Genomic DNA, 27,207 nt, shown 5'->3' on the forward strand with positions numbered 1-27,207 from the left:
CCTTAAGTTGTTATAAGAAGTCAGGCAGACTCATTTGGTAATTTTCTTTAAGGATCTGAGCTTTGTCACCACACATGGTGGATGACTGGCCTGTCTGATCATGGGGTAGCTCTCAGGCAAAGGTGACCACTGTTCCCACCCTGGGATCCTAGGCCCCACTGTGACTACTCCAGAAGAGTCCCAATCCAGAGAAGGAGCTGTGTTTAGCAGCTCTAGATCTCTCTAGGTCTTCTTGGCACATGTTTTACTTTGTGGAAGCCAACATCTGGAGGGTCAGGACCAACTGCAGAAGAAATCAGACCCTAACCCTACTTGTCCCTCATAACCAAGCTCCAGCAGACCCTTGAGTTTGCACCTTAAGGGAGGCCATTGGATCTGACCCAGGAATTCGAGGTCCACCCCTGCCCCAATATTAGAGTCCTGGAGCCCGTGATCCAACTTAGCTTCCTTCAGCATCTCCCACTTTCTGGCATCTCTTTCCCTCTAGAATGGGATGCCTGCATTTTGGGGTTACCTACTCTATAGTAGATACAGTGCCAGATGACGTCCATCTTTAATTTAGTTCTCACAATTATAGGAGGCATTTTTAGTTATAATTTTACAGATGAGGAAACTGAGTCTTAGAGAAATAACTCGTTTAAGTTCACATGGTTTGTAAAGAAGCCAGTCCTCAAATCTAGGGTCACCAGGCTCCCAAAGACTTGTTCTTGCCTTTCCTTCCATGACCTTGCCTCAGGTCTGATGCCCTTGGAGTCTTTGAGATTGATTCTGTTTTCAAGGTTCTCCCAGTGAAATCCAGATTCTCCAGAGAGAGGAGAGGGATCCTTTGAAAAATTTGACCAACTCATTCACAGGGGTTTTTTCTTTCAGGCATTTTTCTTGGGACAAAGAAAGCTCAGAGGAGTGAGGCTAATTCTCAGAATGAGGACTGAGAATTTGTGCCAGAGAGTGTTGTAAGAAATACTCCTTAAACTGTGGCATTGTGAGTGGAGGAGGCCAGGCATGGCCAACAGAGGTGCCAGACCCAGGTTGGGAAGGTTCTGGTCTTTATTTTGCAGAAGGTGAGATCATTCTTTTGTACCTAGGGATGCAGCCCGTGTGCCCATCAAAGCTTAATTTGGAAGAAAGAATTTAGGATGTTGGAGGCGGTTGGCTATTTCTGGCAGCATTTAATAAAGTACCACTATGAGGCAGGCTGAAGGTGGCCTGTTTTCCAGCAGAAGGTGAAGGAAGGGACCAGGGAGAGGTCCTCAGAGAGGTCCTTTTCCATCTGTGGTCTGTAACTCAGGACTACTGACAGTCCTGACCCTGGGCCTGAAGGGCTAGAAAAGGCACATTTTCTATCTCAAACCAGGGTAAATACACAGAGATACAGGGAGGTTCTCTGGAGATGAGACTGGAACACAGAAAAAGTCAGACACACTTCCTTCTGGGTCTCCTGTCCTGTAAGACATTCTCTATGAAAAGTGAGAAGAAGCTCTCAAGGAATCTCTAGCCAAGGCTATTGTTTTCATTTCCTTCCAAGCAGAAGCCAATGCAAGGGAGAGGCTTGAATGAAGGAGAGTGCTTTCAAACTCTGGGTGTGACCCATTAGTGGGTTATAGATCAGTTTGGTGGATCGTGACTAGCTTTACTTTTTCTTTTCTTTTTTCATTGTTGGTGAGTATTTTATTATCACTTAACAGTTATTTCTACATTTCCTGAGTAGAAAATTACTTATTTTTAATCTGACCACATCTCCATTGGAAATATATACAAAATGGCTGCCTGATTTTATGCTGACTGCTTTATTAAGAGAGCCATATTTGATAGAATTCTCCCATTTAAAGTTTACATTTCAATGGTTTTTACTATATGCACAGATTTATGCAGTCATCATCACAATCAATTCTAAAACATTTTTATCACTCCAAAATGAAATCCTTAGCAGTCATTGCCCATGATCTCCAAGCTTCCACCCTCACTCTCAGGCAACCACTAATCTGCTTTCTTTCTCTCTCTATAGATTTCCCTATCCTGGAAATCTAGTATGAAGGGAATCATACAATTTGTGGTCTTCTGTGACTGACTTCTTCCAGTTAGCATAAAATTTGCAAAGTTTGTTCATATGGTAACGTGTATCTATACCTCGTTGCTTTTTATTCCTTAATAATATTCCAAATTATGAATATGTCACATTTCATCCATTCACTCCCTGTTAGACTTTGCTTTATCCCCTTTACTTTTTCTTTAGTTTTTTTTTCTATCATTCTTTTTAGAGTAGAATAGAAAATATCAGCATATGACATATGCATTGAGGGTAAATACCATTGGGTGAAATTTGTGATATGGTAATACATAAATACATACTAATATACACACATGCATCCTTACAGACTGGGTTGGAAGTAAAATTCATTTCTTATTATGGGTCATGGTCCAAAAGTTTGAAACTAGTTTTCTAGGCAGATAGACAAAGCATAGGAGCCTGGGGCTATAACACAGAAATATCCAGTTTTAAAATGCATAACCAAGTAAAATCTCTGGTTTTGGGTTAGTACTCAATAGAGTTGTCTAGAATTAAACAGATGAAAAACTTATTAAATTTTTTGTGAGATGTACATTGCCAAAGAAGCTCCAAGAGAGGGTGGGAATAGTTTGTAATTGCTCACATTCTAGAGTAAACTTGAAGACAGTCTTTAGCTCCTTGCTGTAGACTGGATGTGTCCCTCTAAAATTCATATGTTGAGATCATAACCCCCAAGCTGATGACATTAGGTGGTGGGGACTGTGGAAGGTGATCAGGTCATGACAGGAGAGCCTCCATGAATGGCATTAGTACCCTTATAAAACAGGCCTGCAAGACTTCCTTTGCTTCTGAAAAGATTGTCATCTATGAACCAGGAAACAGGCCCCTGCCAGATACCAAGTCTTCCGCATCTTGGTCCTATACTTCCCAGTCTCCAATACTACGAACTAAGTTCCTATTGCTGTAAGCTACCCGATGTGTGGTAGATAGTTTTAGCAGCCTAAACGGACAAAGACATCCCAAACCTGCACCCAAACTAGCTCATATGACATTGTTCCCAGGGAGCATACCCTCCTCTAAAATACACCCAAGGAGGACAAGTGGAGAAGGATCTTTCCTGATCTATTTTGGATGCCAAGAATTCTTTCTACTGCCAGGATTCTTAATTATTCCCATTCCATTTTCTCAAACTTTTTTTTTTTTTTTTTTTGTATGCATCTCATTCTTTCTCTGCTGTATTGGGTGTATTGGGGATAGATAACATCATCTAACCCCAGGTCACTGGACCACAAGGAATTACCTCTGGATATCAAGGAGAGGGATTCATAGGATGTGGTCATTGTGGAAACTTTGGGTTCTTTCCATTTGAGTTTCACGCATTTTTACATGGTCATGGGCCTTTGTGAACGTGTTTCAATGGAAGATATGGATGAACAGATGTTGTGTAGCCACAGGGGTGAGCTATCGTTGACATTAGTTGGTTGCTATTCAGTGCCAACATCTTAGCATGTCCAGATTTCCTGTCAAGCTTCCATGGGTCTATGCAGCCCATGGACTGTGTGGGCCACTGCAGTTATGAACCCAGAATGACTTGATCCAGGTAGCACATTTTATTCCCTTGGTGACAGTCACTCCTTCAGGGATGGTCATTGTGTTCTGGGATGGTCCCATCAGGTACATTTCAGGAATATGACTCAGAATGATTGTACAGAGGCAGTCGCAACCATTTACCACAAACAAGCAAACACAGGGTTCCAAACTCCGCTGGAAGCTGCCCTATAACCCGAAGGGAGGCAAGCCTTTGGAGGAGGTCACCATTGCAGATGAAAGGGCAGAGAGGCAGGGAGGAAAGATCTGGCCCTTCGTTACATTCTTAAGTACCTGGATGAACCAGCCACATGGCGGGCCTCACTACTGGAATGTCCCCTATGAGTTAGTCAGTGTCCTTATTAAATAAAACCTGTTAGAGTTGATCTCTGTTACTAATATTCTGAAAACACACTCTTAATCTACTCTATGGTCCTTTGTGTAAAGCCAAGTTCCCTCTTCCTAGATGAGGACTTGCTGAGCCTCTGTCCTAGGGAGTATTCATTTCTAGTAGGTTTCATTCTCCAGCAGAACCTACGCCACAGAGTTCCTTTGCTCTCCATTTCCCCCATATTAAGTGTACACACATGAAAGGATTCTCGATTTCTTTGGAGAACTCCAGGCCCTTTATGACTGTCCCACCTTGGGCTCATTTCCTGTCACTAGTCTTGCCTACTCAGTCACCGAAATATTAAACTCTTTTGAATTCCAAACTCTATACTATTTTATATGCCTTTGCTCATACTATCTTTTGTGTTTGTTTTTCTGCCCTGCCCCCTCCCCTTTCTTTGCCTCATGTCTATTTATCCTTTCAGACCTCTGCTCTTCAGTATGGTAGCCAGTAGCCACACGTGGATATTAAGCACTTGAAATGTAACTAGTGTCAGGGCAGAACTAAATTTCCTACTTTATTTCATTTCAATTACAATTTTTAAACTGAAGCAACATAAAATATGTTTCTGTTAAACACAACTTAATTGCTTCGAGAGGACTACATTTTACTTTAACTGTTGAAAATTTGGCGCACAAATTGAGATGTGCTGTAAGTATAAAATATGTACTGGATTTCAAAGACTTAGTACAATAAAAAGAATGTAAAATATCTCATTAATAATTTTTATATTGATTGCATAGTGAAATGCTAATACCTTGGATATATTGGGTTGAATGAAATATATTATTAAGATTATCTTTACCTGTTTGTTTTTACTTTTTTAACATGGCTACTGGAAGATTTAAAATCACATACATGGCTCATGATTGTATTTCTACTGGGTAGCTCCAGGCTTGACGGCATCAGACAGCATCTCCTTGAGAAAGTCTTTCTTGATCATCTAGGTGAAGTACAGTGCCTCCTAACATCTTTGCAGGACACTCTTACATACTTACTTAACAGACAAACTTTCTTGGACATTCTCTTCATGTATGTCTCTCTCCCACTAGTTTCATAAAGGCAGGGATGTGTTTCAGAGTTCTATGACCTGGCATGTAGTCAGTACTCCATAAGTGCTTGTGAAATGAATTCATGAATGTCTAGTCACGTCAAGTTCACATGTGTCTTTAAATATAATTTCACCTACAACTATTTTTTAGATTCATTTCCTGTCTTAGGGACTCCTGGAGGTCCACTCTGCTGGCGAGGTCTCTGGGCTGTGGTGTGCAGTCTCCCACCTGGGGTCTGTAGAAGGCAGCCCTAGAGGCAAACCTTTCAGGTCTTCTGTTCCTGGGAGGGTACCAGAGGGGTACAGAGCAGGAGCCTGCAGACAAGGGTGAGCTCCAGGAGGGAAGAAGCTGGGAGAAGGAAGGCAAAACTTCTCCCTCCTCCTTCTGTGGCCATGTGAGCTGAGCATGGCTGCCAAGCCCACGGTGTGTGGAAGGGTGGGGAGGAGCAGCTGGCTGGCTGTGGTGTGCCACTGGGTGGAGTTAAAATTTATAACAAGGGAGAGGCAACTGAAGAAAAGAAAGATTCTTTTAAAAATTCTGCTGAAGCCTAATTAAAAAAAATTCCACTCCCTCATGCTAAGTTTTAAGAGACTACCCTTTCAGGATTATTTTCAGTCTCGTGGTAACAGGCAGGAAGAGTGTCAGATGTTCGGCACACTATAAAGAGGACACGCCCCGCCTCCTAAAACTCAGGGGTGGCCCACACTGCTTTTCTGACTTGGGTTCTGAGTATAGGGGAAATGAAGTCGTCAAGGCATAGAACTTTCCAGAAAGGTGTGTACCTTGGGGTAGATTTAAATATTTGTCTATTTTCTAGCATGTGTGAGGCCCTGGGTTCAGTCCCTGGTTTGAGAGGGTCCAGGGGCCTGGGGGCCATCTTTTGCAGCTCCTCCCACCAAGAAGTGGGTCAGTTTGGGCAGCCTTAGAATTGGGTTGTACCCGTGGGACATTAGAAACCCTGATACAAGCAGAGGCTTGAAAGGTACTTGCACGCTGGGTTTTGCTCTCATTGTTTCTGGAATGTAGTTACTATGTGAAGATGTCTAAGCTAGCTTGTGAGATACTGGAGACATGTGACCTGATCACCCTTGTGGATCCCTCTCAGTTGCCAGACACATAAGGGATGGCATCTGGGACCACCAGGCCTGTGATAACCCTCTAGTTGACTGTAGCTGTGTAAGCAAACTTGGGAGAACCCAACAGAAGAACTTCCCAGCTGAGCCCAGCCCAGATTGCCAACCCCTAGAATGGTAAGCCAATGCATAATTACTGTCTTAAGCCTCTAAGCTTTGGAAGGTTTTCTTAATGTGGCGCTGTGATCTGAATGTTTGTGCCCCGCACCCCCCACCCACATGTCAAAACCTAATCCCCAATGTCATGGTACTAAGGTGTGGGACCTTGAGAGGTAGTTAGATCATGAGGGTCTTGCACTCATGCCTGGATATTTCCATGTGTATAAATGAGGCAGAAACTTGTTCACCCCTTGCCTACGTGAGAACACCATCAGAAGATGCTGTGTGTGAGCAGTGAGCCCTCGCCCCACACTGAATTTGTCAGGGTTTTGATTTTCGATTTCCCAACCTTCAGAACAGTGAGAAACAAAATTCTAATGCTTCTAAGGCACCTTGTTGGTGGCATTTTTGTTGTAGCAGCCCAAATATACTAAGACAGGGAAAAACCTTCCAACTAATAATTTCTGATGTAGAAACAGCCACCTTACCAATTAGGAGAGCTACTGTGGTTGTTTTGGTCTGCTTGGGTCTGGCAAATTCCATGTCTGGTGGGGGCCTGTTCCCTAGTGTTCGTGGATGGCACTTCCTTGCCTTGTCCTTACGTAGCAGGACTGATTAGCTCTCGGTGCCTCTTGTATCCCATTCATGGGCACTCCATTCCCACTCCCTAATCACCTCCAGAAGTCTTCACCCCCGAATGTCATTCCATTGAGGATCCAGTTTCAACATTCAAGCTGTAGCATACAGCACTCCCCAGTGTGGGCTTGGGAACAGGCAGAGGTGGTCCTACTATTTGCTTGGTGTGACTTGGTGCCTTTGGTAACACATTACACACTTAGTAGGGCTATAATGAGAACTGTGCAGTCAGGGCAGCACACCTGAGTTAGGATACCTGAAGGAGAGTTAATTTAGGGACTATCATTGTGTATGCAAAGGTGTGGCTGGGGTTCAGGGAGCCAGTGTGAGTGTAGTGCCCTGGGGCCATGTTCCCACCCAGAAGTGAAGAGGCTGGGGGAGGGCACAAGGCCAGAAGCTAAGGTCAGAGAAGGTGTCATCAAGATGCTGCCCGTGGGCTGGGGTTGTGGCTTAGTGGTAGCACGCTTGCCTAGCACATGTGAGGCCCTGGGTTCCATCCTGAGCACCGCATAAAAATAAAATAAAGGTATTGTGTCCACCTACAACTAAAAAGTGTATATTATTAAAAAAATAAAAAGACGCTGTCTGACGGGAACCATGACCTTGCATTGGGAAATGAAGACATTCTGCAGAATATTCATGGAGAAGGCGTGCCTTGAATTGTGGCTTAGAGGAGTGGGGAACTTACTAAGAGCAAACACTTAACATGATTTTCTATATGCAGGTGCCATTCTGAAAACCACACATGTTAATGTAAGTCTCATTTCCACCACATGGAGTGGGTACTAGTATTATCCCCATTTCACAGATGAGGAATTGAGGCACAAAGAGATCAGATAACTCAACTGAAATCAGGCAGCTAATTAGTCTGGCCAGGATTTGGGCTGATTTTAAAGGAGGTCCGGGGACCTGGCATTTTTGTCTTAGATACAGAGCTGGAACACACTCTGCAGGTAAAGGAAGTACTAAGTATTTAGTACTTAGAGGGGTTTGTGCTGGAGGACGGTGAGATACTGATGGGAGAGAGAGCTGAGGACAAGATCTTTGAAGGCAATCTGGTTCCCCTTCTGGCACATGATGGGGGGAGCCACTGAAGATTTCAGAGAAGAGAAAGGCAATCGCAGCAGAGTGACAGGAAATGCATATGTGTGCAGGGTGAAACTAATCAAGCAAGCTGAGCGTGGTGGTGCACACTTGTAATCCCAGCACTCAGGAGCCTGAGGCAGGAGGATCACACATTTGTGGACAGCCTGGGAACCTTAGTGAGACCCTCAGCAACTTAGTAAAAAAATAAAAAGTAAAAAGGACTGAGGATGTAGTGCAGGGGTAAAGTGCCCCTGGGTTCAATCTCCAGTGCCAATAAATAAATAAATAAAAATTAAAACTAACGAAGCAGGGAGAACGAAGGGGCAAGCCGTCAGCCAGGGGATACTGCTACGGTCCCAGCACCAGGCACTAAGACTCGTATGAGGATGACAGCAGCTGGGTTGTGGGGAAGGGGCACCAAAATTACACTGCAAAAGGAAGCTCACCAGGAATTGGGGACTGATGAGGTGGGCATGTCAAGGGTGGCTATAGAAAGAAAAATAGGACAGGTTGTTTGGGACCCAGGTGACAGGTGAATGATGGCATTAAATGTACCATTCAGCCACACCTGGAAAAAAAAAAAAAGGTGTGTGTTTTCCAGTTTCAATGCAAATGTTGTGAAGCTCCATCAACTCCACACCACGGTTGTTGCAAAATAGCCACCCATTTCACTATATCTGCTCTGGGCAGATTCACCATGAGCCTGAAATAGAAAAGAGGTGGATTCAAGGACCTCCCCTGCACCCCACACTGAGGTGGCGAGAGGGTCACGGTTGCAGGGTAGTTCTGGGGAAGCTGGAAGGATGGTTGGTTGCCCGGCGACAGTGCTGCCTCTCCAGCAGCCCTGGGTTTCCTACAATCCCGGATGCATCTCATTAAAAGGAAAGAGGGATGGATGGCTGACACATTTTCTGAAGTGGCATTTTCAATGTCCCAAATCCTGGTATCTTGTTTAGAAGTGGCACTTACCAAATACAAGGGAAGGGGAGAAAAAGGTGGGGTGGAGGGGAGAGGAAGAAAGGGCTGCTAGGATCTTAAACCCTGGAGGAGTTGATCTTAACGCTTGGATTTCAGCTTGTCTAAGAGACGGGGTGCAGAGCCTCCTTGAAATCCACCTGAAATGAATTAGCCTGAAGTAAAAGTAGGTGTTTATCTCAAGTCATTGCCTCAAATAGCTGACTACCTGTTGGAAGAAGAGTCTGATCGATGCAAAACCAGAGCAGCCGGGCGTGAGCTGTTACACAGCGGTTAGTATTGATCAGAGCCAAAGGCTGCCGATAGGAATGCGGAGCCAACTGACAGAGAAGGGGGAAACAGCCCGGGCTGGTGGCACCTGTACAGAGGAAAGCCGATAAAAAGTCAATTCCACTTAACTGAATGGCTGCTAACTAAACATTGGGGGGGGGGGGGGGCTGGAGCCTTCCCAGGTAGCAACTGGAGCATCTCTGTTCTGGAACTGAGACATCAAGCCAATACAGGTGAGATGGCCAGGCCCTGGTGACGGACAGGGCAAGAGGAGAGCCCCGGATGGAGGGGGAGGGGTGGCTTTGGTTTCGGCTGCACTAACTGAAGCACTGAAGGACCAACTTGGACCACGGAGTGCTGCTGATGGGCAGGACAACAACAGGGTCCAGACTGGAATATGCCACACGATTAATAAGTTCACTCAAAACTCTGATGCTTTTCTTCAAACTTAAGTAAGGAGTGTCGGAACTAACAGCTGCCTGGAAAGTTGAACTATGGTGGGTACTGTAATTTGAATCTCTTTCTTTCTTTCTTTCTTTCTTTCTTTCTTTCTTTCTTTCTTTCTTTCTTTCTTTCTTTCTTTCTTTCTTTCTTTCTTTCTTTCTTCTCTCTCTCTTCTCTCTCTCTCTCTCTCTCTCTCTCTCTCTCAGGATTGAACTCAGGGGTACTCTACCTCTAATCTACTTTCCCCCATCCTTAAAAAACAAATCTTTTTTTTTTCTTTCTTTCTTTCTTTTTTTTGCTAAGCTGCCCAGGTTGACCTTGAACTTGCAACCTCCTGCCTCAGCCTCCAGAGTACCTGGAATTATAGGTGTGTGCAACTGTGCCTGGTTTAGTTTGGATTGTGTATGTCTCCCAACGGCCACTGTGTTGAGGGCTTGGTGGCCAGCCTGTGGCTGTTTTGGGGAGGTGGTAGAACCTTTGGGAGGAGGGGTCTAGTGGAGGAAGTGAATATTGTGACCCTGGTCCTTCCTTTCTCTCCCCGCTTCTTAGCCACCACGAGCTGAGCAGCTTCCTCTGCCAGGTGCTCCTCTCTATGGTGTTCTGACACTTTTAAAACTGTGATCCAAAATAACCCTATCTATCTTCATCTTAAGTTGCTTTGTCTCAGGTATTTGTTACGGTAATGGCAATCTGACTAACGCCATGGGTCCTGTCACGGAGAGATGCTCAGTAGTACCACGGAAGGTCATTGAGATGCTGGCTTTGTGGGTATTGCATTCACTGATAACTTGTTTTCCTGAACGTCTAGGTACTCAGCAGGACTATAACTCTCTTTAAAATTAGGTGTGACTATGTAACTTGTGCTGGCCAATAAAATGTAAGAAGTGATGTGTGTCCCTTCTGGGTAGAGGCATTTAAATGCTGGTGTACACCTGTCCTGGTCTTGACTCACCGCTGCAATCCCAGGGCTCGTGCTGATGTGAATGGCGGAATCACCTGGAATGTTCAGCTGATGCATGAGCAGATGTCCAGCACTGCAGTGAACTTTATGTGAGTGAAGACGAAGCCCCGATTGTGCTTTGCTACTGCCTCTGGGGGCTTGTTACCCAGCATAACTGAATCTTTTCTGACTAATACAGGGGACTGTCTCTACCAGTTGCTAGTAGCTGGGTCATCTGGTCCATTGCTTTATCCATCCACATCTTGGTTTGTCTATATAAAGCATATAAAAACAGCAACCACAATAAAAATTATCCTGTATGGGAGGCTTGGAAGGCATAGGCACGGCAAAGGCACTACACAGATTAACTGGTAACTCTGAAGGCAACCCTGTGCAGAAGATATCATCCTCATTTTATAAATGTGGAAATTGAAGGGCAAAGAGGTCAAAAGAATTCCCCTTGGTCATACAGCTTATAAATGACAGGCAGGAACCAAAACCCAGGCAGACCAAGTCCCGAGCACTTTTTCTTAAGCATTTTCCTATACTGGCTCTCTGTTTGGATGCTTCATAAATCACAGTTCTCCTAGTATAGGCTTGAGAATGAATTTTCCAACTTATATTCAAGCACTTTTCATGGGAGGGAAAGGAAAAATATAGCTAGAATTTCTTTTGACATTTACCATATTGTATTACACTGCCCTTTCCACCCAAGAAGACTGTCAGGTTTAAGTGTGTCTAAAATGTTCTTCTCCATTTTTTGTTCTCTCCAAATTCTGGTTATTTCTAAAGTTTCAGATCAATTTTCTACTCATTTGGGTTACAAAAAAGGGAATTCCTTATTATTGGAAGAGGAGGTCAGAGACTATTTTTCTGAGGAGTTTCTCAAATACAAATTAGGTATAACAACACCAACCTTGCTGGCTTGTTATAGTAATAGTTTCTTAAATATTTTTTAGTCGTCAATGGATCTTTTATGTTATTTATATGTGTTGCTGAGAATCGAACCTAGGGCCTCACACATGCCAGGCAAGTGTTCTACCGCTGAGTCACATTTTTTTAAAGTCTGTAGACACAACGCTGTGTGATTATATATATATATATCTTCATAGCAATCTCAGGAGGAAGATATTACATGATGTCTATCACACAAATGAACAAACGGAGGGCCAGAGAATTTAAACACTTTTTCAGAAGTTACCAAACTGGAATGAAAGATGGAGGCTAGTTCAAGTTACAACTCCAAAGCCTGTTTTCTTATCTATTAAACTACAGTGCCTCCTTCCCATTTGGGGAATTAAAATGAATAGCAAGTTTACGATTTCCTTGGGATACAACCTGGCTCATAACAGTTGCTCATTAAATGGTAGCACTTATTTTCATGCCTTCACCGACACGTATTGAACTTCCACAACGCACTTGGTAGTGTTCTCCAAGAAATTCCGAAAGGCGTTCTTCAGGGAGCCTTGGAAACAGACACATAAGGAAATCGCTTCTTGTCCGTGCTGCTTTTAGAGACGTTTGTGAACTGCCTGCTGTGCCGAATCCTTCGAAAGCACTGAGCAGAGGGGATCCCCAGTCAGATGGAGGCGGGACATGCTGGTGGGTTCCCCAGACAGCCTTGGTTCTCCTGATAGCACCTTCTGTCTCACTTTGGCCACTGGGGATCTGGGCAGCTGGAAAGTGTCCTTTGTGTGATAGGAGCTGCTGGGGAGTGGAGATCGTTCATGATCACAACATTCCTCCCAAGGACCCTCAAGCTGGTGACCCCACGACTTGCCCCATGTCCAAAACTGGTTTAGGCACCAAGGGCTTTTAGTCTCTACACCAGGCTGCCCTTCGTTGTGACTGCAGGCGTGGGAGAGAAGCCAGATGACTAGTATTCCTTTACCGTGGTTGGATCTGCCTGGACTAATCTGTAGGTTCCATCTGGCCCTGAGGGGAGGAGGGAGAGTGCTCATCTTACCAGACGCACCCCCGTGAGATTTCTTAGGGGAAGGAGGCCTTTTCTGACCAAGTATCTCTGCTAGGTTTCTCCTTCCTCCTTCCCCTCATACTTCCAAAGTGGCTCTCCCGGATGCCTGCTGACTGAGGAGGGAACCGAGCCCCAGAGGAGTTAAGTGACATCTAGTGTTGGTCCATATTTTCTCTGAGTCCTTATGAGACCACTTCACAATTTTGCTGAGTAACAGCTTTCTAAGTCCCTTAATTAGGTGGTCATCTCTGCTTTCTGCTTGTCAAATGCTAGTTACTTGAGAAATGTATTCAATTTATTGATATGTCAATGTATTGATGTGTGAGCTAGTGTATATATGTGTTTGTGTGTGTGTGTGAGTGTGTGTGTGTACTCGCCCATCTCTCTGCTCAATCACCTCTCAACCAATATCTGGGGTATGTGCCGAGGAGACTGTACTCAGACTATTTTAAGTTTCTGAACTTAATGCTTAGCAACTTTAATAAACTTCATTCCTTTAGGTAGTAGGCTTAATATTTTAAGCATGGTTTTAATTACCAACCTCCTCATGTTTAAGGCAAAACCAGGGAAAGAGGGAAAACATCTAACCTATGAGCACTGCCAGCTATTCCACTCTCTCTGAGGACCAAGGCCAGAATTCCAGCACGTAGGAGAGAGGGCTCTCCCGATTCCTTTCTCAGGGCATGGACACAGTGCTTAAACCACTCTGGATTTCACTGGGCTTTCTTATTCCGGCACAGGCTGTACACATTTTTCTGTGGGCTTTCCCAGAAATGTCTTATGGAAGGGATTAGCTGTCAGTGCATTGAAAGTTCTGAAGGTGAGCGGCCCGACCCAGCCCACATAATGGAAGTGGAAAATTCCTGGTGGAGGGGAAAAAACATCAGGGAAGACACCATGTTTGGGACGAGAGCTGTGCTCTATAGCAGCCTCAAGAGACAGCTCTGCCTTCCTGGGCACTTCATTACATCCCATGTTGCTGTGTGCTCCAATTCTTTCATCTTTTCAAGCTTAAGACAATAAGCATATTGAGGACAGGGATCGTTGACACCAGAGTGAAGCAAGTGGTTGGTTTTACAGTATCATCTTAAAACATTATATTCATTGCTTTTCAAAAATGCACAGTATGTGAGGAAGAAGAATAATAAGTAAAATAAAGCAAGAGTTGTTTAGCTCAGGTGGAATCCTGTTGATACAAAACAAAACCAGTCTGTAATAGTGGGATGTTGTTTTTGTTTTGTTTTTTGTGATACTGGTGTAGCATCCAGGGACATTTTACCATGGAGCCATATCCCCAGCTCTTTATTTTATTTTTTTTTATTTTGAGAAAGTATCTTGCTAAGTTTCCAGGCTGGCCTGGAACTTGTGACATTCCTGCCTCAGCCTCCTGGGTTGCTGGGATTACAGGTGTGTGCCACTATGCCCAGCTGTATAGTTGAGTTTGAAAATTCAATGCAGAAGTTCCTTCTGATCCAGGTGGAAACATACATTCTGAGACCCTCAGTGGATGCCTGGAATTTGGATAGTGCCCATTTGTGTATATGCTATGGGCTTTTCTATATGTGCATAACTTATGTTACTTATGATAAAGTTTAATTTATAAATGAAGCACAGTAAGAGATTGATAACAATAACTAATAAAAACAATTACAATACACTGTAACAAATGTTACATAAATGTGGGTCTTTTACTCTTGGAAGAGTCAAGACAAATTTGATATTTTCAAAGCTTGATTGACCTCAGATAACTGAAACTATCTTGGAGCGGGTGCTGGTGGCTACTACAGAACAGGAAGATACAGAAGGAAATGAAAAGTCCTGCTGTCCTTACCCTAATACTGTCCTTCTCCGTAAAAACGATTAGTGTCAACATTATCTTGTGATTCCTTCTCTCATTTAAAAAATATATTTATGGTACGATTTTAGCAGCATCTAGAGAAGTCCCCCACCCCTTCCTGGATATTTTCTATGCTCTTTGCTATAATGCCTGATGACTCATCATCGTAGGTCCAAAAATTTCCACATACGTTTTTTATGCTTAAGCTATGTTTTTATTCAAGGATAGTCTAATTTAAAAATGCAAATGGCAAATCCTTCCTCCAATGGGAGCTTTATGCCCAAGCTAGAAGAACTGCTTCTAGAGTTAGACCACGTAGGATCCAAGCCACGTTCTACACTTTGCCGGCTCTAATTAACCTCTCTGCCTTCAATTTCTCCATCTGTAAAGTGGAGTAACAATAGTACTCACTTCTAGGGTTGTCCTGAGAAGTCAGTGAAAGAATATGTGACAAAGTACTGAGAAGCAATACGCAGCATTACATAGTAGGTCTTGAAAGTGTTGCTATTACACCTATCATGTATCCTTAATAACTACATGTAAATGGGTTTTAAAACAATGGCTCTTTTGAGTGCCTAATAAATGTTAGACATGGCCTGAGTGCTTCATGTACATGACTCATACAATATTCCATATAGCCCTAAGAAGCAGGTTCTAGTAAAAAAAAAAAAATCCATCTTATGGAGGATGAAACTCTAACGCATATATAACTTGTTCAAGGTCAAGCAACTAGGTCTCATGACTTTGAGTTTTGAGGGCATGTCTGTCTGGTATTTTTGCCAGGCCAGCTAAGACAGGGCAGTTTCAAGAGCAGAGCACAGAGAGAGATTTCTGTCAACCAGTGGGCTGACAAGCTAGGAGGGCCCACGGTGGGAGGAAAGACAGGGGAGAGGTGCAGAAAGGCACCACAGGCTCTGCCCACAATGTGATTTTGCCTCGGGCCAGCACAAGATCTGATTTCCTTTGTGGCCTCCCAGTTGCCTGGGGCAGGGAGTTGCTAGAAGCCACAAGATCTTAGTCTTAAAACCAGGTATTCCAGTTCTACCAGGAATTCCGGGATGTTGGCAGCTCTTATTAGTTCCTCAGCATGTTTCCAGTTCTGTAAAATGGGGATCATAAACCCTGACTCCTGGCCTCATTGAGGGGGTTGGGAGGCTCAAATGGGTCAGTGTGGGGCTGTTGAAGTGCTTGGTTAACTAAAAAGCATGGCGCTGAGATACCGGATATTGTTGTTGGCTTGGTCTGAACCTCTGAATTAAGCAGACGGGTGCGCTATAGAACTTCGATTTAGAGACAGCCCCAAACAAGTGCCTCCCTGGGGAAGAGTTGATGTGTCAGGAATCTTGGAATTGTCTATAATCAATTCAAGAACAGGTAAGGAGCCCGGGAACCTCGGGGATGAATGGTATTACTATTATCTAGGTTCATGATAGCAGGTTTGAGGAACACATCATAGTCAGCCCTCTCTCTTCTGTATTTGCATTTTTAGCAATTTGGACAAGTTGGGGGCTGGTGTGTTGGTATTTGTGCTGCTTTACGGTCTGGTCTGCTCAGGACCACATATCATACTGAGACACAAAACAGTGGTCGGCATCGCGGCCATTTCTTATGGATCCAATATCCTGCATCTAGGTTGTATTTCAGGCCAACTTTTAGTGAAGTGGATCAATGCTCGAAGCACATAATGTAACATGATTCTTCAAGAGTTTGATTAATTGTGTCACAGTCACAGCCTCAGTTCAGGTTCAACCTTTTAAAAGTTTTATTATGGTATAAAGTGATCAATCAGGAGGAGAGGAAAGACAAATGTTGGACATTCCTGAATCTCTCCCTCTTCTTGGTCAGCAAGGGTTCCTTTCCTTATCAGTGCAGCTGGACCATCATGGACAGATCAGGATTCATTAAGGTCCACAGTTGAGTAAATTTGAACCAACAAAGAGACACTCCAGTGCTCTGAGTGACAGGTAGGCTGTTCCAGTGTCGATCAACCTTGGTTGTACCTGGGAAGCCCTTGGGAAGATTTAAGAAGTTCCTTGTCCTGGGTCCCACTCATAAAGACTTGACTGTCACTGGTCTATGGTTAGGTCTGGGCATTTTCTGAAGATTTTAGTGTGTAGCTAAATGTAGCTGAATTGGGTCCACCCCAAATTTGCATGTTAAATTCTGCATCTTCCGTACCTCAGAATGTGACTTATTTGGAGATAGGAAATTTGAAGAAGTAATTAAACTAAAGTGAAGTCACTGAGATGGGCCCTAATCCAATATGACTGGTATTCCTATACAAAGAGGAAATCCTCCCACATAAAGACCACATGAGCTGGGTCCAACGGCACATGCCTATAATCCCAGCTACTGGGAAAGTTGAGGCAGGAGAATTGGTAAGTTTGATTGACTTTAGTTGGGAACTTAGGGAGAACCTGCCCCAAAATAAAAAGTTAAAAGGACTGGGGATGTAACTCAGGGGTAGAGTGCCCCCAAGTTCAATCCTCAATATCACAAAACAAACAAAACCATATTAAGTCACTGGAGGAAGACAGCCATCCAGAAGCCCAGGAGAAAGGCCTTCCTTAGAAGAAGCCTACCCTGCCAACACCATGATCTTGGACTTCCAATCACCAAAACTATAAATTTCTGATATTTGAACCACCCAGTCTGTGGTGCTTTGCTCGGCAGCCGGGGCTGTTGAACACACCTGTGATGAAAGTCACAGGAGATCAGAGTAGCCACTGGCAAAACCTTTGGGTGTGAGAAGTTTATTTGGGGTTCCTGTCCTCTGACTTCTGTTCCTTTCTTTTCACAACTCTCTTCTGGATCCCTTTCTGCTGGAATGTGCTCTCAAAGTAAGCTTCGACCCGTATTTATTTGAAAAGGACTTAGGGTTTTAGCTTCCCCAGAAATACCTGCGTTTTCACATAGGAGTCTTGCAGCTAGATTACTTCAGGTAATCGTAGAGCTGTTTGTACCCTACTGAGAAGGTGGCCAAGGTGCATTTGGGCCAGTGGCCCAATCATCATCACAGAGTAACAGTCCCTGCTGACCATGTGCTGAACACTGCTCTGTCTCTGTTTCCGTCTTCATTCATTGAAACCTCACAACATCCCTATGAGGCAGGTATGCTTAGGTGAGGAAACTGAGGAGCAAGAGGGTTGAGTACCATCTCCAAAATCTCACAGATGGTAAGCTAGGATATGAACCAATGAAGCCTGACTCCAGATACCACCCTGTTAACCATTTACCCCTCAAATTACCTCAATGGTCCCCACAAGGACAGAACAGAGCCTGTGAGTGTCCTTTGTTTTTTCAGCAGTAGCTATGAGAGAACTTTCCTCTAATTTTTTTCCTTTTAAAGTCCCTGAGGCAATGCCCTCTGTGAGAGATTTTATTGCTACTAAATATAGGCATCTCTTGGTGTGCTTAAGTCTCTTATATAAAAGTGTAGTATTTCCATATAACCTAGGCATATCTTCCCATATACTTTATTTTTTTATTTTTAGTTTTTAGTACCAGAATTGAGCCCAGGGGTGCTTAATCACTGAAGCACATCCTCAGTTCTTTTTAAAATTTTTAAATTTTAAGACAGGGTCTCACTAAGTTGCTGAGGTCGGCCTCAAAATTGTGATCCTCCTGCCTTAGCCTCCTGAACCACTGGAATTACAGATGTGTGACACCACTTCTAGCCTTGTGTACCTACAATCATCGGTAGATTACTTATAATACTCAATACAACATGAATGTAAATAGTTTTTATACGGTGTTGTTTAGGTGACAGTGATAAGGAAAAACTCTGTACATGTTTAGATGCAATTTTTTCCCCCCAAATATTTTCAGTCTGTGGCTGGTTGACTGCAGATGTGGAGCCCATTGATGTGGAGGGCCAACTATCCTGCCAACTATGAGAGGGTTACACTTCTGCCTCATCAACTTTGGACTTGGCCATGATACTTGTTTTGTCTGCCAATAGAGTATGAGAGGAAGTGATGTATGCTACTTCTGAACAGGAGCTTAAAAAGCCATCCTGTGGTTTCTCTTCTCCCTTCTAGCATGAGGATGTTTTGAAGCCAAGGGCTGCTCCCTGAGCCCAGTCTCAGAATATTACAAAGATAAAATGGAGGAGAAATGTAACCAACCTGCGAGTGAAAAATTTATCTTTGTTGAAAGCCACTGAGATGAAAGGGTTGCTTGTTATTGCATCATTACTTAGTAAAAACTGACTGATACGCTCTCTGGATATCAATAGATGTAACATGAAATGCCAGGAATACTGTAAGGGTAATAGCCTTAAATAATTAATAAGCATGTCCTTAAGTAACCAATAAACTGTATTATAGTTTATCCAAGCAATCTTTCAAAACAGCTTTCCATCTTCCACAAATACTCTCTGTGCATCTATCTAGTCCCATCTCAAAAGGCTAAGAAATCATAAGCCTTTGCCAACTCAGTACACCCAGAATTCGTTCAGCCCGATACTTGCAAAGAGAATCAGAAAGAAGGCTGGAAAAGCCTAAAAGCTGTTCTAGGTTCCAGGCCATTGGATAGAATGGGAGAGAAAAACCATGCATTTTCCTTTATAGATGGGAGTTAGAATGAGAGAACGCCTCCCTGTAGAATCTGTACTATTTTTTAGTTCCCAGCTGCTTGCTCTTCTCTCATAGAGTCTGTAAATTTATGGCCTGTGAGCTGATCATGGCATGTGGAAGACTTTTATTTGGTCCATGCCAAACAAAACACTGTTCTAAGTACAGGAGTTTGGATCAAGTGGATTGTGAAAAATTCAGAGTTTGAGATATTTTGCATTAAAAAAAAAAAATCAATATTTCTACCTTTACTTGAAGAATCGAAAGCCCTGGTTACCTGGGTTTGGGAATCAGCTCACTTCCCTTCCCCTTCCGTCTTCTCCCTCCTCTCTTTCCTATTTCTTCAATAGTAAGTCAAGGAGCTTTCTAGGAGCCCATTCTTTGCCACTCCAGGAGCATCACTCTCAGTCTTATTTTCAGAATTTGGAGTGACCCATTTAGTTCTCTGGGTCCCAAAGAGAGTTCCTCTGAGTGTCTCAGCAATGAAGACAGTCCTGAGAGTGAAGGGAAGTGAGGCTTCCCCCTGGGAATCTTGCCTATGTTTGTCCAGTGGATTTGACAGGACAGATTTGCATGCTTGTGTAGCTAGAAGGTCTTGGAGCAGCATAAGCCTCCTGCCCACTAGATAATTCTGTGGCTTAACAAACCACAACAGCTTTGATTACATGGAGAATACTAAGCAGTCAATGATTTGAAAATGATTTTACTGTTTTCTGTTATGGAAACTCACGTGGAGGGACATTATGGGACTGTTTTGAAATGTTCTTAGCCTTCTAAATGTACAAATCACTAGATATTTCAGCAATTCTACATTTTACAATATGGAGCCAACGAGACCCACGTGACACCTACCCTGGAGAGAGCCACTCACAGCCAGGCACATTCAAGGCTCCAGCCTGCCTCTGTCTTTTACTCCACCAAATTTGCTGCCACACTGACCTATTCATTGACTAAACCTTCCCCCCAAGCCTCACAGACTGTGAACCCAGGATGAGGGCTATGCAGACAGCCATACGGAGTGAGGACTGGGGACACACATTGCGGTTCCCGAACTCAGTAACAAAATCATCCCAGGGTTCTCAGGCCAGCATCCAGTCAACTGCAGCTTTCTCCTGCTTGCCTTCTAAGGAGATTAAGAACAGACATTTTATTTTGTTTCCGTTTTAGTTTATTTGAAGGCTTTTATGATGTCTTGGTTGAGTGGCTCTTGGGACTTCCAAATAAACATGCTGCTTTTAAAAATGGCAAGTTGTTTTTATTTATTTCTTCTAGGTGCCCAATGACCTCTGGGTATATTAGGCAGCTTTAAATTATAATTAAAATAATAACAGTGGTCCTAAAACAATAATAGATGTTGAATTATACAAACACCAAATTAGGATGTACAGAAAGTCAAGGAAGCCAGAGCAAGCATGGAATTTGAAAAGTTATCTTTGTGGCAACCGGACCGAAGGAAACGTCTCTCAAACAACAGCCTTGATATTATTATTCTTTTGCTTGGTTTTGCCTTCCTATAAGGCTACCAAATTTTGTGTGGTGGTGGTGTGTGTGTGTGTGTGTTTTCTGGGCTCGGGGTGTGTGGGAAGTATCCCGGCTTTTAGTTGACCTTGCTTTGATTTTATAAACGGGAGAAAATAATGAAACATGCTTGTCGCCTAAATATAGCCTAATATTTCAATGATCTCTTGACAATTTCTCATGTCCGTGGACACAGACAGGGGCACTCACATGGCGCTTCGCTGGATGCCAAATCCTCAGCGTGCTCCCGGGTCCCCCTCAGACGTGCATCTGCGTTTCTCCATCTGTCATCTTAGCTCATCTTCGTCTCCCAACTGTTCTTAAATTAAATGACTACATCTAATGGGAGATTTTCTCGTGAAAGCTTATGAGAATTTGCCCAAAGGCAAATTAAAACATTGCAATGTAATCACCAAACTCAACTCGCTGCCCAGGCTGCCCCAGTGCAGAGTTCATCCACCGCACCTCGGTGGAGGAAAGCAGTCAGGAAGGAGAGCCACTGGAGAGAAGATGGAATCCACCTGCTGATGGCCAGAGCAAGGAAGGGTGCCTTCTTCAGGTGCAGAGAGCAAGGTCTGATGTGCAAGGGCTCCAAAGAGCAGGGCAAAGAGAAATGGAGGGGGAAAGTGAAGGAATATAAGCATGGCAGAGGGCTTGGTCTCAGGCTGTGGCACATTCCTCATGAAAGAATGGACAGGGGTTTCTGCAATCATCCTGGGTCACTAGAGTTGATGATGGGACTTTTCAGCTTGGCTGGCCATTGCCCTCAATGCTCCACTGGTTGAAGGAGGCAGTAGCTTCAGCAATTCTAACGTGTATGGGTTTATCCTAAGGAGGAACCAGACAGACTCCCCAAGACAAAGATGTTCACTAAGCATTGCTCACAGTATTACCATCCTCCAATAGGGGGTTAAATAAATGATGGTACATCCGACACTGGAAGGCAAGGCCATCGTTGAAAAGGAGCATGGAAGTGTACAACTCACGAATGATATCGATGGTTGTGGATAGCATGTCTAATCTACCAATGACATAAAATAAGACCTTTAGGTGCACGTGTAGGTATACAAGATGTGATAGGAGGAAGTTCAGGTTAACAGTGTTGACTTCTGGGTGGTGGAATTTGGGATGATTATAACTTTCTTTATGCTTTCATAAACTGCTTGCATAAAGATACACACTTTCTTTATAACCAGAAAAAGAAAATCTGAAATCTAGATCCACTTTTGAAAGAGACAGAGAGCAGCTTTGGATAATGGTATGTGAGCTGATATGTTCTTTTCCTGCAGTTTCCAACACCCACTCCCCAAATGTTCCAAGGTACTGAATCCTGGAAAGAGGTCTGGCTGGGTCACCATGGGAAAAGGGAATTAGATGCCCTGGTGATGCTTTTTGTCCCCTGGCTGGGCAAGTCTTGTTTGACCATTCCCATTGGAACACTCAAAGTACTTCTTCAGAAGCCTTGTATCACCGTCATAAGGCAGAGGTGGGCAGGGAGTACGAAGCAGTTTCCTAATCTGGGAACCTGAAACATCAGAGGCTATTGGATTTGAGGGAGACCATGGTCCTGGTGAGACCAGTGTGTTGGTCTTCAATCCCTGTTCAGTGCTTCTACCACTAACCCGCAGAGAAGCGAGATGGAAAAGGTTTAACATAATCCTTTTAATAACTCAAGAAGTGGATATGAAATCTCTTGCACCTTTGTGCCTTGGGATGTTCAAGAGCTGGCTTCTAATCTGGTTCTGATGAAAGTGTTGCTAAGAGGAAATTTCTTTTTTTTTTTTTTTTAACTTATATGCTATGTCTCCATGTTTCTGCCTCCCCAGCAAGCCTGTGAAAAGCCAAGTCAAGAATAATTCTGAGTCAGTACGATGTCATGTGCAAGACCTAGTAGAGTAGTTTTCAATACATGTTTGTTGACTGGGTGAATGGTTCAAAAGTTGGAACCACAGCTGGGTTCAGTGGTGTATGCCTATAATCTCAGTGACTAGGGAGGCCTAGGTGGGAGGATGGCAAGTTCAAAGCCAGTCTGGGCATCTTAGCAAGACCCTGTTCTAAAATAAAAAAATAAAATACGATTGAAAGGGTCTAGGCATATGACCCGATAGAGGAGTGTCCCTGGGTTCAATATCCAGGACCACACATACACACACAAGTTTGAACCATTCCACCAATGGAAAACAGTCAAGATCGGCACTATGAAACCTAACATAAAGTGAATGATGTTCTTAATCTACAATATGCAACTTATTATTTGTTTAAAAATCAATTCACACTTTCTAGGATTATTAGACTGTGTGAAATAACAATAGTAATTGCTGACACTTGTACAATTACTTGGTGCCAAGCACTGTGCTGACTCCTTTAAATAAATTTTCTCCTTTGATCCTACAAACCTCCCTTGGAGGTAAATACTGCTGTCATTCCAGTTCTCTGGATGATGACCCATGGCTCAGGAGGAAGTTACCCAAGCACATAGAACATCAGTCTGGAATTCGCTTCCACATCAGTCTGGAATCCAATTCTACGCCTGTGCTCTTGACCTCAATCCTGGTTGAGAGTCTGGAGCAGATTTGAACGAAGAAGCAGGGTGGTTCTGTACCTGCTTATTTTCATTTGAACTTGAGTTTATTCTGAGTTAGCTTCCTGTAAATGCCCTTTCTACCAGCCCCTGTTCAGCAGATAAACCTGAAGGACGAAAGCTCAGGCTGCATGTTGTTACCCTGCTTTCTGGCAGTATCACTTTGCCCCTGGAGTATTAGCTTAAAGGTAGTACTTCCCTTTGTTTCTTAAATGTTCCTGTTTTTAAAACTTCCCTCTTCGTTTCCTCTTAACCAGCTGAGTGACAGAAACTCAATGCTGACCACTTCATTAGTCGATGACCTTGTCCCTCTGGCCTTCTGCCTGCTGGCTCTCCTGGGCAGGTTGCCTTACGTCATAAGTCCTTGTTAAAGGTCACGACCTTTGAGCCATCGACACTGGGTATGTTGTTTTAATATATATCTAGAGAAATCAGGCCTGTCGGATCACATTAGGTCCTATTTATGGACTGCACGCCAATACCCGCAGTGGAGACAAACCTTTGAAAAACAATCACGACTAGTTCCCAATGAGGACAGAGGGGATTATATTCCATCAGTGAGCCTTGTGAACTGCCTCCCCGCTCATTGGGAGGGCCACCTTCCTCCTATACAGAGAAAACCCTTATACATAGTAGTCTCATCAAGGAGCGAAGCTAAGAGGTGTGGAAGGTTGCCCAACCAGATGCGTTAACGGGAGCTTGGGGGCCGGACTGCACATGGCAGGTCATTGTACGGTGATAAAGGACAAAGGTAACAGCTACTGCTTATTGAGTGATTATCCTGTGGCAGGCACGAGACCCAGCTTTTGGCATGCATTAGCCCGTTTCTTATTCATAATCTCCCTATAAGTGTAGATACTCTTCTTATCACCATTTTATGGATAGAGAAACTGAGGTTCAGAAAGGCCCCACTAAGTATGGGGTTGGAATAGATCCCAAAGTTGCTCCTGACTCTTAGGCTGCCAGGATTCTGCCCTCATGCGAACTGTCCTCTTCTTTGAGGGGAGTTTTAGGTGGTGTTTAAGGAGGATCATATTGTCATTCCTTTCCTAAAGAAAAGCCCCCGAAAATCTCAACTTGACCCAACAGATGATTTGTTTAAAAACTGAGTCTGGGAATAGGCCAACTCTCCCCACCCCCCTTTTTCCTTTCTCCTCCAGGATTGATTTTAAGTTCATTCCCACATCCCGTGGGAGTCTGGTTGGACAGATCCCTTGATGGAGATTAGAAATAGCTCGCAAAGTCTATTTTTAAGGAAAATGTGATGTCAGAAGATGAGGCAGGAATGAACACCAAGAGACAAGAACATACACCAGGAAGTGCTCAGACACCAGAGTGGGAACAGCTGGCCAGGACAGGGCAGGTGGGTGGGGCCTTCTCACCTGGACAACGTATTCCTCTCACATTCACTGTTTTGCCCACAGGAAGCTCAGTCATGGAAGATAAATGCCACTGTCCTGCACCAAACTTGCTTTTCTAACTAGAGAAACAGGGCCTGACACGCACCCAGAGATGGCTGCTGGGCTCTTCCCGGGAACCTCAGGCATAATGTGGAGGTGTTTGGTGACACTTCCTTTGAAGGGTTTGGTTTTGTTTGGTGTCCTTGTCTGGCCGGTTAGTCTTTTTGACTGCGTTAACTCACCTGGTAGAGCATTTTCTTTCACTGAGAAACAAGAGAGCTGAAACTCACCTCTCTGATTCCGGCCAAGCTGGACACCATCCAGTTGCAAAGGCTAGACTCCTGGAGGCTGGAAATTACATCTTCCAAGCTAAGGAACAGAAGAAAGGAAAAGAACTGCATTGGGGAATATTCGTTGAACGTTTGAAAGCCGAGTGGCTAACGAGTGAGAGATCTTCCCAACTCCTCTCTGCTTATTTTTCTTGGATGAGATTTTTATCTGGGGCAAGGGTTTATTAAAGCCATCCCCCACGTCACGCGTGTCACAAGCTGATGACAGCTACCTGCATTCATCTGTGTGGCTAATGCTGTAGAAGAACACAGTCTTTAACTGGAAAAGGAGTTTTTAGGAATGCAGCTCAGGACAGCCAACCCCAAGATGGCATCTGATATGGATTAGAAATTATAAAACCCTCTAAGTTGAGCTGAAGAAATATTGGTGGAGGGATCAGGAAACAGGGAGGAAAACTGAGAGTGAAATCTACGCTGATTTAAAGTGACTGCAGCCTCCCACCGCTCCTCAGCCACGACATTTCTGCCTGTCCATCCCAGGGAGAGGATTCAAGCGGTGTTAACTACTGAGCGCTCGCATCACTTCCCAGTCCCCTTTCCCTGGGTAGCTGCGGTGAGTTGGCTGCCGAGATGTAGCCCTGAACCTATCCATCAAGTCTAAGGAAGAGAGAGTTAGAAAGGCAAACATTATCTGGAATCAATATCTTTACAAATCCAAAGGAAACCCCAGCTCCCGAAGGGTTAAGCCAGGGAAGGAAAAGCCATCAGGCTGTTTAGTGAGCTAATGTTTTTATTGATGGGGGAGGCCTTTAAGGCCCTAACAGGAAAAGTGGGGAAAGTGGCAGATTGTTTGGCTGGGAAGAAAGAAGGGAAAGAACATCATGCTCCGTGCTCTTTACTGCTCCCTACAGTCAAACCCTCTGCCATCCAATTGATGCAGAAGACATCCCGTCACCTGAACGATATTCAGCTCAAGGTGGTTTTCTGCTCTCCTATCCCCCGCTCTCCAAGTGGAATCCACATCTTCCCCTAACAACTTTGCTATAATGCACATCTCAGGCTAATGCCTGCACGGCAGAGCACATCTTAATTTAACAACTGTTTTATAAAGCACATCTCAAGCTCACATTCTTAGGATAATCCATATTTCACCCTAACTACCCTGGCATAACACTTCAATCTAATTCCCCCACTGTAAAGTACACTGCAATCTAACACCCTCATATAATGTACATCTCAGTCCATTATTTTGTATTTTGTAAGCCATATTTTGATATGTCTTTTCCATTAAGTCGCAGAACTGTCTGGAGACAAGGGCTATCCTTGCGCTGAAAGCTTCCATGGTTTTCACGCCATCCTTTGGTGACAGGCTGCTGATGGATATGCGTCTGAACTTTCACCTTCGCCATCTTGGGTTCAGCTCTGGCTTGTTTCTGTACTCTGAGTCTTAAGCATCCTGTTGGGAGCAGGGGTAACCAGAGAGCACTGCACAGTCCTGAAGGGCCTTCTCTTGTGCTAACCAGCAGGGCGGGCCACCTCAAAAGATCAGAGTCTACCTCAGGAAAGGGCTGTGGCAGGTCAATGTCAGGGTCAGGGGTCAGGGTGTAGCTGCTGGCTAATAGAGTGTAAGCTAACACTGTTGTCAAATTGCTGGGCTAAAAGACAATGGCGGCCTCCCGCTGAGGACCTTACCCTGGGGGAGGGGGCTATTGGCTTTATTGGAAACCTGCCAGTCTCAGAGGTGATGGAAGTGGCTGATCATAGCTAAAGACTGTTTGATTGTTGATGGAGAGCCAGTTCTGTGGTTGGTCCCCAACTGAAAGGCCTACAGAGCAGCTTATTGATGGCTGAGTTTTCCCACATATGATGGATTTCTCCTCCATTACACATGCAGCTGGATTACCATTCAGTTGTGGAGGTGGACAGCAGCGGCTCTTGGATATAGATTTTTCTGGAACCAAGACCACCAGAGACCATGTTGTCACAGACTTTTGGATTAGCACCAACCTCCTGTGACCAGTCCAATGGGCTGATTGGTTCTTGAAAGGAAATGAATCCAGAGTGAATTCTTAAGAGGTCCTTCAGGTCCAAGGGATTTGGGGGGAACATCAAAGAAGGCAATGATTATATTCTGGAAGAGATTGAGTACTCTGACTATCAAGATCCCAGCCTCAAAATTTCAAACTATCCCAAGCAGGAGGAAAAAAATTGGATTTCTTTATCTTTTGGTAGAATTTAACCAGGCTAGCGGTGCCAATCAATATTAGAAGAAAAGAAGGTTACCGAAGACTTTGAATTCCAAAATTTCCCTGTATGAATTCAAGACTGAGGAAAACAGGAGGTGAAAAATGAAGCACAGAAATGAAAACTGATCTTTATAAAAGGCATATGGATCATGGAGAATTACCAAG

General features: G+C 44.0%; 1 protein-coding gene across 1 annotated transcript in view; it reads right to left on the reverse strand.

Annotated features, from left to right (window-relative positions):
- The window catches only part of ZFHX3 (zinc finger homeobox 3), a 308,931-nt gene extending 284,056 nt beyond the window's left edge, over positions 1–24,875 (reverse strand). Inside the window, exon 1 of the mRNA XM_079117846.1 lies at positions 24,797–24,875. The gene's annotated coding sequence lies outside the window, so the exon portion shown is untranslated. The remainder of the gene's footprint in view (positions 1–24,796) is intronic.
- Positions 24,876–27,207: the final 2,332 nt, after the last annotated feature.

This window comes from Sciurus vulgaris (assembly GCF_902686455.1).
Source record: "Sciurus vulgaris genome assembly, chromosome: 17".
Classification (NCBI taxonomy): Eukaryota; Metazoa; Chordata; class Mammalia; order Rodentia; family Sciuridae; genus Sciurus; species Sciurus vulgaris.